Genomic DNA, 11,846 nt, shown 5'->3' on the forward strand with positions numbered 1-11,846 from the left:
CGGCTGCCAGCGGCTCCTGCCCGCCTGGGCGCACGGGCACAGGGCCCCCGGCCCTGGGCACCCACCTCACGGCACCCCCAGCTCCAGGCCCAGCCTGCTGCCGTCTTCTGCAAGTAACTGAGGTGGGGGGACCCCTCCAAGAGCTCCGCCACCACCAACCACATGCTGACAGCCTCAGAGGCGGCCTGTCCCCCCAGCCAACACCTCGAGTGCTGCAGAGCCTCCCGCACCCCGCCACAGCTGAGCCTGACCCCGGCCCCCGTATAGCACCCAGCGTCTGAGAGACACAGCGGAAAACCACACTGACCCTGCCGCTGGCGGGGCGCCGAGGCGGGATTTTGTAACTCATACCTTCAAAGCCTGCATTACCTCGGAGTTCTGGCACGACCCTTAGTTTGCTAAAGCCTCTTCTCCCTGAGCTTCTCAGCATCAGCAGCACTTGGTCACAAAGAGACATGCAGCTAGGTGGAATTCAACAGGACGTCAGGCAAAACCCAGCCAACTGTCAGTCCCAGTAAAATGCACAGTCTGGTTTCTGATGTCCACAGCTGCCACGCATACTAGACATCATGCAGTACCCACAGGTTTCCTCAAATACCACGAATACATACAGCCACACCAGGCCTCAGTCAGTGAAACAACACGTGCTTAACGCCGAGATGTACGTTAATACCTGCAGAACGATCCTGGGCTCTGATTAATAAGAAATCTCACCCCATATATGTCTGTCATCTGCTCTGTAACGCAACAGAAGTTCCCAAGATCAACAGATCTACTAGGAAAAATTCAACAAGCTACAACGTAAAATAACAGCCCAGCTGGGACTTTTTGGAAAGCAGGCATGGTAAAAGCATTGAGCAAACTGGAGAAGAAATCAAAGAATGGGAAAAGAACAAAAGAAGCAGATCCACAATTAAAAATATAACTACAGTAGAACACCAAAACATATAAAAGGTCTCCTGGAGAACAGACACTAAACGTCAAAGCAGTAGTAAAAGCACTGAAGGAAGTTTACAATGGCTAATTGTGCCCTGAAGTTCCATCTAGAAGTAAGTATCCTACATGAACATGGCATCTTTGCAAGGTAAAACTGGTACTGTCATGGAAGGTTTAAGACAAACCACAAACATCAGTAAAACTGAGGAAAATTTGCATAAGAACAACATAGAGCATGTTATCTATTCAAAAATAACTGGAAAAACTATGAGCCAACTGGAATGAAATAAACACAAACCAAGAGGAAATCCCAGACTCCTGTCTAAGGGCAGTATTTGCAGAGGTGTTAAAGAAAGGAAGTCCTGATGATCCAGGTCACAGAAGACACAATTATAAATGAGACACCTGCTGAGAGTACTCAGAAAAAACAACAAACCAACTAGACTGGAGGGAACTTTGGGGCACAGAAAGCAGTCTCACAGCAGTCTGAAGTTGCATTTGTCAGATATTTTCACCCTGAAATTCTCGGACTAAAAGGAGAGGAGGCAAGGGGTTTAAAATGAAATATTGTTTTCTTGACTTTTATAAGGCATACACATTTATTCCTGAAGAAAGTATTATAAAAACCCCATATGGCACTCCTGGTAACCACAAGTACAAGTGATGTAGGAATACTTTCATTGTGCTCTAAAAATAAGTTAAAATAAAGCAACTCATTCCACAGTTCCTTGTGAGCGTCAGTCTCTGACATGAATCACTGATTTGCGTCGAGTTTTAAAAACTGAACACTGGAGAAGTTTAAGAGCACAACACTGCAGGAGCAGAACTAAGCCCTTCAGTTCATGTAGATGACACCAGGTATCTGACATGTGTTTGAACTAAGAGTTTTGCAGTTTCCTTGGAAAACTCACTGTAGAGGTGGCTTTGAGAAAGAAGTACTGGTTTTGTCTTGGGAAGAGGGTAAAAGATTAAATGAAGAAATGTAGTAAAATAATAAAGGAGAAAACTTTATTGGTATGAATTTCTACACCAGTACCAGTGTCAAAATGCAATCTCAATGAAACCTGCAACACGACAAATTGCCAAAGTCACGGAGTTCGAGAAAGCTGTTAATGTAGTTAATTCCCAACTGTGTTCTAGTAGAATCACTGCAGTAACAGAAAGTGGGTACAGAAAATGAAAGCACACTCTGGAGTGTGGGGACAGCAGAGCCGGCAGCTCCTCAGAGCCAGCCCCGCCGCCTGTTCTGCAGTGGCCAGAGCTCAGATGGGAGGATCACAACCCAGGGACACCAGCAGAGAGGGGACTGGGTGGCAGATCAGAGGATTGGGTGGCAGATCAGAGGACCACAACCCAGGGACACCAGCAGAGAGGGGACTGGGTGGCAGATCAGAGGACCACAACCCAGGGACACCAGCAGAGAGGGGACTGGGTGGCAGATCAGAGGATCACAGCCCAGGGACACCAGCAGAGAGGGGACAGGGTGGCAGAGAGACACCAGTGCGAGGCAGGTCACTGTGACCAAGAGGCTGTCCGTGGAAGAGACGACTCGACTGTAACTGCAGGACGTAATAAACCTACAGTTAGCAGAACAAAGAGTAATGCTGTAACACCCTCTTGATCTGTGAAGGTATTGCTTGATGAAAAAGAAGCTATTTTTATAATGAAGATTTAGTGGGGAGGGGGCAAGGTATGTAGAAGTTTCTTCCACCTGCTCCAGGGCTCCTCCTTTCCAGATAATGCTGCTGAATTACAGCAAAAAAGCAGTCTCAGGTGCATTCACAATAAAATGGAACAATGTAATAAGAGAGGGAAAAAAAAATCCAGGTGCAGTGAAGGAGCTAGGCACAGCTATGCTCACACTCTGAAAGGTTACAGTTTCTAACGCTTTAAATTTCTTATACTTGTCAATGTCATCACCCACTAATATCAGAAGTCAGCGGATATATTCAGTAGGTGTTATGAGGCATTCAAAGGACTAAGCAGGGCTTTAAAGTCAGCTTTTTGTAAAGAGAAACAAGCCCAGTCATTATCATGCTGGTGACTGGAGATGAATGGGAGTTGATTTCTCAAACACCTATCTGTAATACTCCTCTTTACAAAATCCCAAAATGATTAAAACCAATAATCTTGTCTATTCCTACGTGATTGGCCAAAACCTACAGAGAATGTCAGTGCCTGCTCAGATCAGCAGAACTCTGAAGCTGATAACAGTTCTTTGGAGAATAAACTGGAATCCTAAGAAAATGATGTTAATAAGAAAGGTTACGTTAATCATAACCACAAGTTAGTGCAAAGAGTTTGGCAGAGCAACCACCATAAAAATATCTGAGGACTTAAGAAATCCTTTTCCTGACCTTTTGAAATCCCTAGACATTAAGAATTATCCATTTGCCACGGTTTTGCCAACTCTCAGTATTTGGCATTTTCTTAAAGCTCAAGCAATTGTAGATACATAATTATCAACTTTCACTTGAACCTCAGCTTGAAAAGGTGACCTTCCAGCTCTGCTTGTGGAGGACAACGGAAAACACTGATGACTTTACAACTCTAAAAATAATTTAAAAAAACCAAAACCCCCCCCCCCCCAGCTCAGCATCCTTAAAAAACCATGTTAGTTCAGAGTACTGTGAAATTGGGGCCCCACGAATAGTCTTCCTATTTGTTCACTTGAATCCAGAATTGCATTTGCTATATGTTCTTGAAACAGCTTTGAGAGCAAGCCTCAAAACATCTTTTGCCAGTGACCCAATGTATTATTTATTTATTTTAAGCTACAAAAGAAGGGGGTGGAGAGCACAGGCATATGTGAACGAACAATGAAACTACTAAGCCCTACACTGCTCTATTTTTATTTAAAAGCTGAAACCGCCTCCCCAAGTATAAAATTTAGTATCACTTGTTATGCAAGTGCATGCATGCCAAGTTTGTCACATGAGGGCAAACTTTGTATTTCAAAATAGCTTTATTGTTTCAAAGGAAACAAGTCTTGCACGAGACGGTAATTTTGCTTCTGTAAGAAATGCAGGCGCATTCCCGTTGTGTTCCCCCTTCCCGCCTCTGTTCCACATACATGAGAGGAACTCATCAACAGTGCATGCGATTCTGCCTAGAGATGTACTGACACCCTCTCATGTGAATGCACAGAAGGCTTTTTCTTGAAGTAACATCTAAATTCAACTTTTTCCATGGTTTTGATGGGACCTCTACTTGGCTATGGATCAGTTTTCACTCAACACTTTCCCCACCCATCCAACCCATCAAACCTACCTGCCCAGTGACAGGGGAGGATATAATAAAATCCCTCTTGAACCCCTTAAGGCCCGTGCCCCCCTCTATTCCCGAGTAAATTTGAATGGTTTAACATTCCCCAAAGTGACTAACTTCAGATTTACGTCAAGTACATTTGCAGACGTCAGGTCATCATCTTCCCAGGTAACTGGGAAGGCTGAGGGCTCCGGGCTGGTGTGTCTGGGAGAAGGGGCTGAGGCCGAGCTCAGGGCTCTCTGCAGCTCCCTGGGGAGGGGACGGGGAGAGGGGGGTGCTGAGCTCTGCTCCCCGGGATCCAGGGACAGGACGCCTGGGAAGGGCTCAGAGCTGCGCTGGGGAGGTTCAGACTGGACGTGAGGGAGCATTTCTTCATCCAGAGGTGGTCAAACCCTGGAACAGTCTTCCTGGAGAGGGGGTCGCTGCCCCAGGCCTGTCGGTGTTTGGACAATGCCCTTAACAACAGGCTTTAACTTTGGTAAGAAGTTCCCTCAGCTTGGGAATGTTTTACAGAATCATTTAAACACACTCAGAGACAACTCTGTGTGCATGCACTTAGTGGAGCTTAAAAAGTGATCATAATTTTAAGAAAATCCCACTGTTTTGCTTGGTGATTTTTAGATTCAAAGAGATTATGGTTACAAAGCCCAGAATACACATTAAATAAGTTTAGAATAATAATGAGATACTTCTTACAAAGTTTTGTGAAAAGTAGTAAAAAACTGTCAAAAGGCAGAACATCTCTTAAAGTTGCTATGGTTTTTATCCCAATAATCATTTTCCCTGGTGAATTTCCCCACTCCTGCCACTGTAAGAAGGGAGAAGTACAATGAAAATACACAGAAATTACCTACAAGTAATGCTTCAGAGCACATCCTCTGCATTTGCTCAGTAGTTTTTATTTTAAGATGAGCCTTCTGGGGTTCATCGTCCTGTCTGTACAATATAAAATCCATTAAGAGTTGTTCTAAGAGAGAAATAAGATTTTGCTCTCACTGTCACTCAAGTCTCATGTACGGTGACTAAAGCAAAGCACGGAGTGACTAACTGCACTAGAATAAAGGAACCACTGCTTTCAGGAAGAAAATAAAGCCTTACCTGATCATTCACTGAAAAGCCAAACTTGGAATCCAGTGTGTCTAAGCATCCTAAAATCTCACCTCTCCATGCTAAATCCCAGAGCCATTCTACAGGCCACACATTTTCCTTCTAGTTTCTTATTTTCAAAGGAAGGCTCATACCTCATCTGGCACCACAAGAAATTTAGCAAGACTATTCAAAGAGCTGCTAGAGATAATGACTCACATCATAGACAGCTGTAAAGAAGTGCTTGTGGGTGAAAAAGGGAGTTGAAAATTATATATCAAACTCCGCCTACAGTGTCTCCACCTTCCTAGGTTGTTCCTTTAAAACTCTATGTTCTAATAAAGACTAACAAGACCAGATTCCTTTCACATTTTTCCTGTATTGAAAAACCCAGAGCATTAAGAAAAGCTTGGTTTTCTAAACACGTATCAGAAAAAAAAAAAAATCTTTTGATCTTATAAAAAAGATGGAAGTAAACATATGGTTTGCTATTTTGTGTTTTTTCCTTAAGGCCATTCTCTGTGATTGTAAGGCAAGGTAAATGAATGCTCTAGCAGAGAATGTGTACATCAGCCCCTTGATCTGAACCCTTCCCATGCTGTTTCACACTCCCAAAATATCTTAACAAGTTCTAAAATCCAGCAGGAAAAGAAAAAAGAATATGTAATGACACCTACTTTCGGAACAGAAAGGTTCGACACAGGAATTCCTGGCAGCACCCCTGCCCACAAACACCACCGGCCCCGGCTGCGTTCAGAAACAGGCTTATCCAGCCCGACACAGAGGAGAGGCACCACCAGCTCAGGGACACTTCCAGTGGCCTAATGCTGCGCTGCTGCTGGAACCTGACTCACCCCGCCACTTCCTCCTGTCCCTGAGCTATTCCCTCTTCTGCCAACAAACACCTGGCAGCAGAGATGAAACAGGCAGGGAAACCGACCTGGCTCAAACCAGGGTTAAGCCTGCCTGCCTTCTTTCCTGCACTCCGGCTGCCATGAGCCCCGACTGGGTCCTTCACCCAGTCCATCACAAAGCTCCGACCCGCTCGTGCCGCTGGGCAGAAGGGGGAACGAGCAGCTGAGGCAGAGGACAGGCCCTGTCCTCGACACCCAACACCCAGCCCTGGCCGGGCTTTCACAGCCCGGGGTCCCGCTGCTGCCTCCCCTTTGCGGCGGACGGGACAAGGCGAGCTGTCCCACGGGGCCAAGCCAAAGAGGACCGTGGGCATTTTTGCCAGGTTTCCCACGCAGCAAAGGGAAGAGTGGTTCGAGCGAGACTCTGGCAGCACGCAGGTGCCAAGCGTCACCTCGTCCTCTGACAGCCTGGCTTGCCGCCGAGGCCGTGGGCCCACCCACCAGCCACAGATCACAGGAGCCCCTTCGTCCCCGCTGCCGGGGCAGATTGGTCCCTGACCCAGGTAAAAGGCAGAAAGCAAAGGAAACGTGTAATTAGTCTGTGGAATTCACTGTGGTTAGGGAATTACCCAGGTTCAAAAGGGACCAAGTGGGTTGTGTGCCACAGTAAGAGTAATCAGCTAATTACATCAAAAACTTTGGAATCCTCTTGCCTGAAGTCTGATGTTAATCTTTAGTCACTGAGGTAAAACAAACTTAGAGAAGCACATTATTTTCTTGCTAATAGAGGCTGAATTACCTGGTAGAGATCACTGCAAAGGCCAGACTTCCAACAACCTCAGATTAAAAAATCCCGAAATGATTTAAAAGGAAAATCAGGACAGTCTGCCAAGTATGAGGTTTTCAGTGCAAAATATGGAGCTAGCTATCTTATCTGAATATATGCAGGGACCCTTATTCTGCAGCATGACACTAGGAAATAAATAATACCCTCACAGGCAGGCAGGAAGTTTTATCTCATCCCCTTCCCATATGAAGCCTTTACCAAGAGCAAACAGGTTTCACAGCAATTCCTCCTCTATTTCAGCACGATTCGAACCCACCCCACAGCCTGGGAAAAGCAGTGAGAAAGAAGAAAGAAAGCTGACACTGAAAATCCCTTGTTCCTGGGATGCTACCAGTCCAATTTCAGCACAGCACACAGCTGCTGTTGGCGAGCCTCACTGATGTCTTCCAGAGAGAACATCTTTTGTTTTATGCAGATGGCAACAACACGAAATTTGCTACTGAAGAAAGCTTCTGCGAAGGCCCCGAAGCACACCAGGTGTTACTGGGAATGGGGAACGGTGACCAGACTAGAAAAGTGACACGGGTCGCCACACATCCTACATCTCAGTGCAAAGCACTGTCACATGGTTACGACTCGACAGACACATTTGCCACCTTCCTTCCTCAACACATCTGCAATTCCAAGGCCAAGAGATTTACAGGCAGCTCAGCGACCATAACCCGCAGTGCTAGAGCGGGCCTGAGGGACACGTGACGTGCTGTGCTGGAGCTCACGGCCTGACTGGTGCTTGCCAGGTCAGCCGAGATCTCTGTCACCATCTGCCTTAAAATCCACAGAAACTGAGCAGTTCTACTGACTTCCAAGAAGAGAGAGGTCTGACAGTCTCTCTCACATAAATATCTACCTGAAGTCTTATGGATAACAAAGTCAGATGAAACAGGTAAGTGAAGACCCCCCCACCTAATATCATTTATCATCAGGAGGCTACATGGCAGATCCCAAATAGCTCTGACTTCCACTGGGACAGCTTATAACACCAAAGTCTTTAAATTTGTGTCTCTGAAACCACATACCTCATGCCAAGTGCAACAGAAACAACTGTATTTCACATTGTGTTATCCTCAGTGTTAACAAAATAACCTGAACAAGTGTCAGTGATAAAAGAAAATATATCACTAAAGGATGAAGACTGGATCTTCAGCTATTTCAAAAAACCCCACATACAGATTGTCTCAGAATTCAGTGGAAATTCCTAACCAGAAATCTGTATTTTATCAGTACCAACTTGAGAGTAATGTCTCGTCATAACCAGCCACAAGCTTATAGAGAATCGACTCAAACGCAAAAGGTGGGCAAAATAAAGGAACTAAAACATCATTAACTTCCACCCTCACCCCGGTACCTTCAGCCTGTTGGGGCTGTGCCAGGTGTATCGGAACAGCTACTCAGGCCTGTCCGTGGCCAGCTGCACCACACCATCACTACAGCGAGTGTCCTGCTCTCTCATTTCTGGGGACACCTCCAGCACGAACAGCCAGCCTTTACGCGAGAGAAGCTACACATGGACAACCAGCAGTGCTCCCGCAGATCCCTGTCCTTACACTGACCCGTCACTCTCCCCTTAAGCACTCCTGGCTGATGCACCAAATATATTTTCGGTTAAAAAACAACAAAAAAAGCACAATTACTTTCCATCCACAGCATGCTCCTCTGTGTACGACAGCCTCAGTGAAAAGATAAACAGTGATGCACCATTCCTCCATGTTACACAAAACGCAACATTATTCTGCAGAAGAATGGTGTAAGCTGGATCTTTAGCATGTAAAGTAAGATAAAACATCCAAGATAAATCAATGAAGACAAACTACGAGTAAGCTGGGGGTGATCCAGTGCAGCACGCTGAGTACTAGAACAAATAGCAAGAATACAGCAAAGGATGAAGAATTAATTATTCACATTGAACAACACATAACAACATCCTTTAAATACTGACTTTCAGCAGCCACAGCGGACACAGTTGGAGACATAAACTAAGAAGTCACAAAATAAATTACATTTCTGTTATAAGTTTAAGGAAAGCAGCAGAAGGAAGAGTTTCTTGCTCTTTCTCCCACATACAGAAGACAGCAAGTTCTGTACAAAAGCACTGCCATTAAGAGACCTGACCTGCTGACCTCTGCAACAGGAGGGGAGCTTGACAGCAAGGGCTGGGTTTGATGAACTAATTCCCCAGCGATTATTGTGTCAACAATTGAATGAAAGATGCCAGTTATGCAAACACCTTATAGAAGGCAACTGGGCACTGCTGTTCACAAGGAGCAGCAGTCGCTGACGCCCCAGAGACCAGCAGTGATGTGCAGCCACGGCCTCTGAGGCTGCTGGCCAACCCCGGCCACAGACACGTCTGAATGGCAGCACTGCTACAGGCCACAGACCTTCAAAGTCCCCTGTGGGCAGAAGGACAAAACTGTTACACAACACCAACATTATTCAATCAGCCTCTCCTGCCCCGGCTGATAGGTAAATGTCTAAGTACGTTGTTTCTCCTTGAAATATCCAGTTTCATTATTTTCTTTCCGATGTGAAAATTCGAAAAGGCTGTGATCTCCAGGGCCAGTGTGCTCTCTTAGCCACCCCCCTCAGCAAGCCTACCAGAGACGTGGCAACACAGCTATGTAAAAGTCTCCACTCACCAGGAAAGGAGATGTGTATCATGTACTTATTGCCCAGAAAAAAAAAAAATAAAAATCTGTTATTACTCCTAAGAAATGCTACATTACTCTTCAGACAACTGTATAAGGTAAGCCTGAACTTCTACATGTCTAAGCAGCCTCTTCCCAAGGCCTTTCTCCCAAAAACACAGGAGATGTACTTTTGAACAGAACTTATCCCTGACCTGAAGGAAGATTTTTATTTTTTTTTTTTACATATCCTGGTGCAGACATGGCTACAGCTTCAAGCCAGCATGCATGTGCTATCTACAAGATAGTTTCTAAGACTGCAGGTTAATTAGATTTTCTACCTCTAGGCTGGACAGGAACTGTAAGGTGACGAAAGTTCCCAGAAACCAACATTTGTGGGTACCACAAGTCCACTTAATTAAAAAGGAATTATTCCTAAACACCAGAAAGTACACCACCACGCCAGTGAAAACAAGGATAACCCAGCCCAGCAGCATCTCGATGAGGACTGGCCTTTCCTCAGACCCACACCTCGGACCTGCCCAGCTTTCCAGATCTCCGCAGGCACAGCCGGCTCCAACGCCCCCAAAGCCGCCTCTCCAGCGCGGCGCAGGGCCCAAGCTGAAGGCAGCACGGGCTCCGAGGGCGCCTGGCACCGGTAACTGATGCTGGGGATGTAAACGAGAAATTCCTGAGGCGATGAGCGACTGATTCACCTCCAGACGTGCCTACGCTGCCCCCACAGGCCAGGCGAGACCCCACACGCGTCTGGCAGACCAGAGCTCCCGAGACCACCTGTTTCCACCACAGCTTTTCGCCTTTTATCACAAAAACACATCAAACCCAACATTAAACGTGTTACTACGTTCACGAAGCAGCCAAAAAAAGGGCCAAGCTGCCCATGCAACCTTTGTGCGCGGGCACTGCGCCCCTGCGAGCGCACGGTCACACCTGCCTGCGCCTCCCACCGCTCCAGCCTCTGCCCCTTCGCGTGCGACGCGCGCCCACGGTTTTTATTTCATCCCCGTTTATTTTATTCGGTGTTTAGCCTTGGACTGAAGACTGAATGATTAATTTCCTCGCAGACTTCCCCCGGGCTCTGGTTTCCAGGGTACTGGGCTATTTCACAAGCACTAATCCTGTCCCCCCCAGCGCCCGTGGAAACCGAGGGCTGGCGTTTTCCCACGTTTCACAACTGGCTGTCCGAGACACTGCAACAAAAACGCAAAACCAACCTCCACATGGCGATTTTCCGCGCTGCTGCTCTGAGCCTGATGCCCACAGGGCCGTTTCTCTCGCCTTTCCCCTCGCTCCTCTGCCTGCCCGGCGGTTTCAGCCCTTCTCAGCCGCCTCTGGCGGCGGCGCCTCAGCCACGCCCTGCACTGAGGCGCTGCACAACTGGCGGGAACCGGCTGGAATCGGCGGGAACCAGCCGGACGCGGCGCGGGGCAGCCCCGGCCCCCCCCCCGCCTGGACACGACACCCAGCGTGCCGCCACACTTAAAATCCAGGTTTTCCGAGTCCGTGGTATTCCACAGCACTTTCTGACTATGCTCCTGTCACTTCTGCGGGCAGGTGTAAGCCGTTTCTGTACTCCAAGCCGCACAGACACAAACGGCAGCTTGCACCAGCTCTGGCACTTGTCAGAGGACATCACGAGCTGACTCTGTCAGCTAAACTCAACAAAAAATGGTCTTCTCCCCCCACCTGCCACCCAAAAAGGCAGCAGATGACTTTCTGCGGGGTCAGTGAACCGAAGTGTCTCTGCGTGGCCCCACGAGTGCTCGGTGTGGGAGCTGCCGGCATGCCGGGGCCCGCGGGGGCAGAGCGGGGGGAGCCTGTGGCGCTTTCCAAGACAGAGAGCTTCAGGGCAGAGGCACGCTTACACTCCTCACCACCACCCTGCATGTGGATGCAATTACATCCACAGAACACCTATAAAATGTACCAGGTTAAGTGAACCTGTGCCACTAGAGGAGCCAACAGGACCATGCTTCGGGATGTGAAGCAAAGTCACAGCTTTTATCAAGTGTCTTCACCCGGGTGAGAAGGAAGAGATCCCACCGCAGCCTGTGCCAGTGGCTATCCTCACGGCCCAGCTGGGAGCAGCCGCCCCCCAACACCTCCCCGCTCATGCCGCTGTCAGGGCCGGCCCTGTCCCTGGGCCCGAGCCTGCTCCCGCCCGCCAGAGCGGCCTGAGCTGCCCCGAGCGCACGGGCGGCCTTCCGACGC

The 11,846-nt window shown here is 47.7% G+C and overlaps 1 protein-coding gene across 1 annotated transcript in view; it reads right to left on the bottom strand.

Moving 5' to 3' along the window:
* The window catches only part of NEDD4L (neural precursor cell expressed, developmentally down-regulated 4-like, E3 ubiquitin protein ligase), a 127,571-nt gene that overhangs the window by 95,325 nt on the left and 20,400 nt on the right, over nt 1–11,846 (bottom strand). The gene's annotated exons all lie outside the window — the stretch shown is intronic.

This window comes from Athene cunicularia (assembly GCF_003259725.1).
Source record: "Athene cunicularia isolate RWA chromosome Z unlocalized genomic scaffold, athCun1 chrZ_part1, whole genome shotgun sequence".
In the NCBI taxonomy this organism is placed as follows: Eukaryota; Metazoa; Chordata; class Aves; order Strigiformes; family Strigidae; genus Athene; species Athene cunicularia.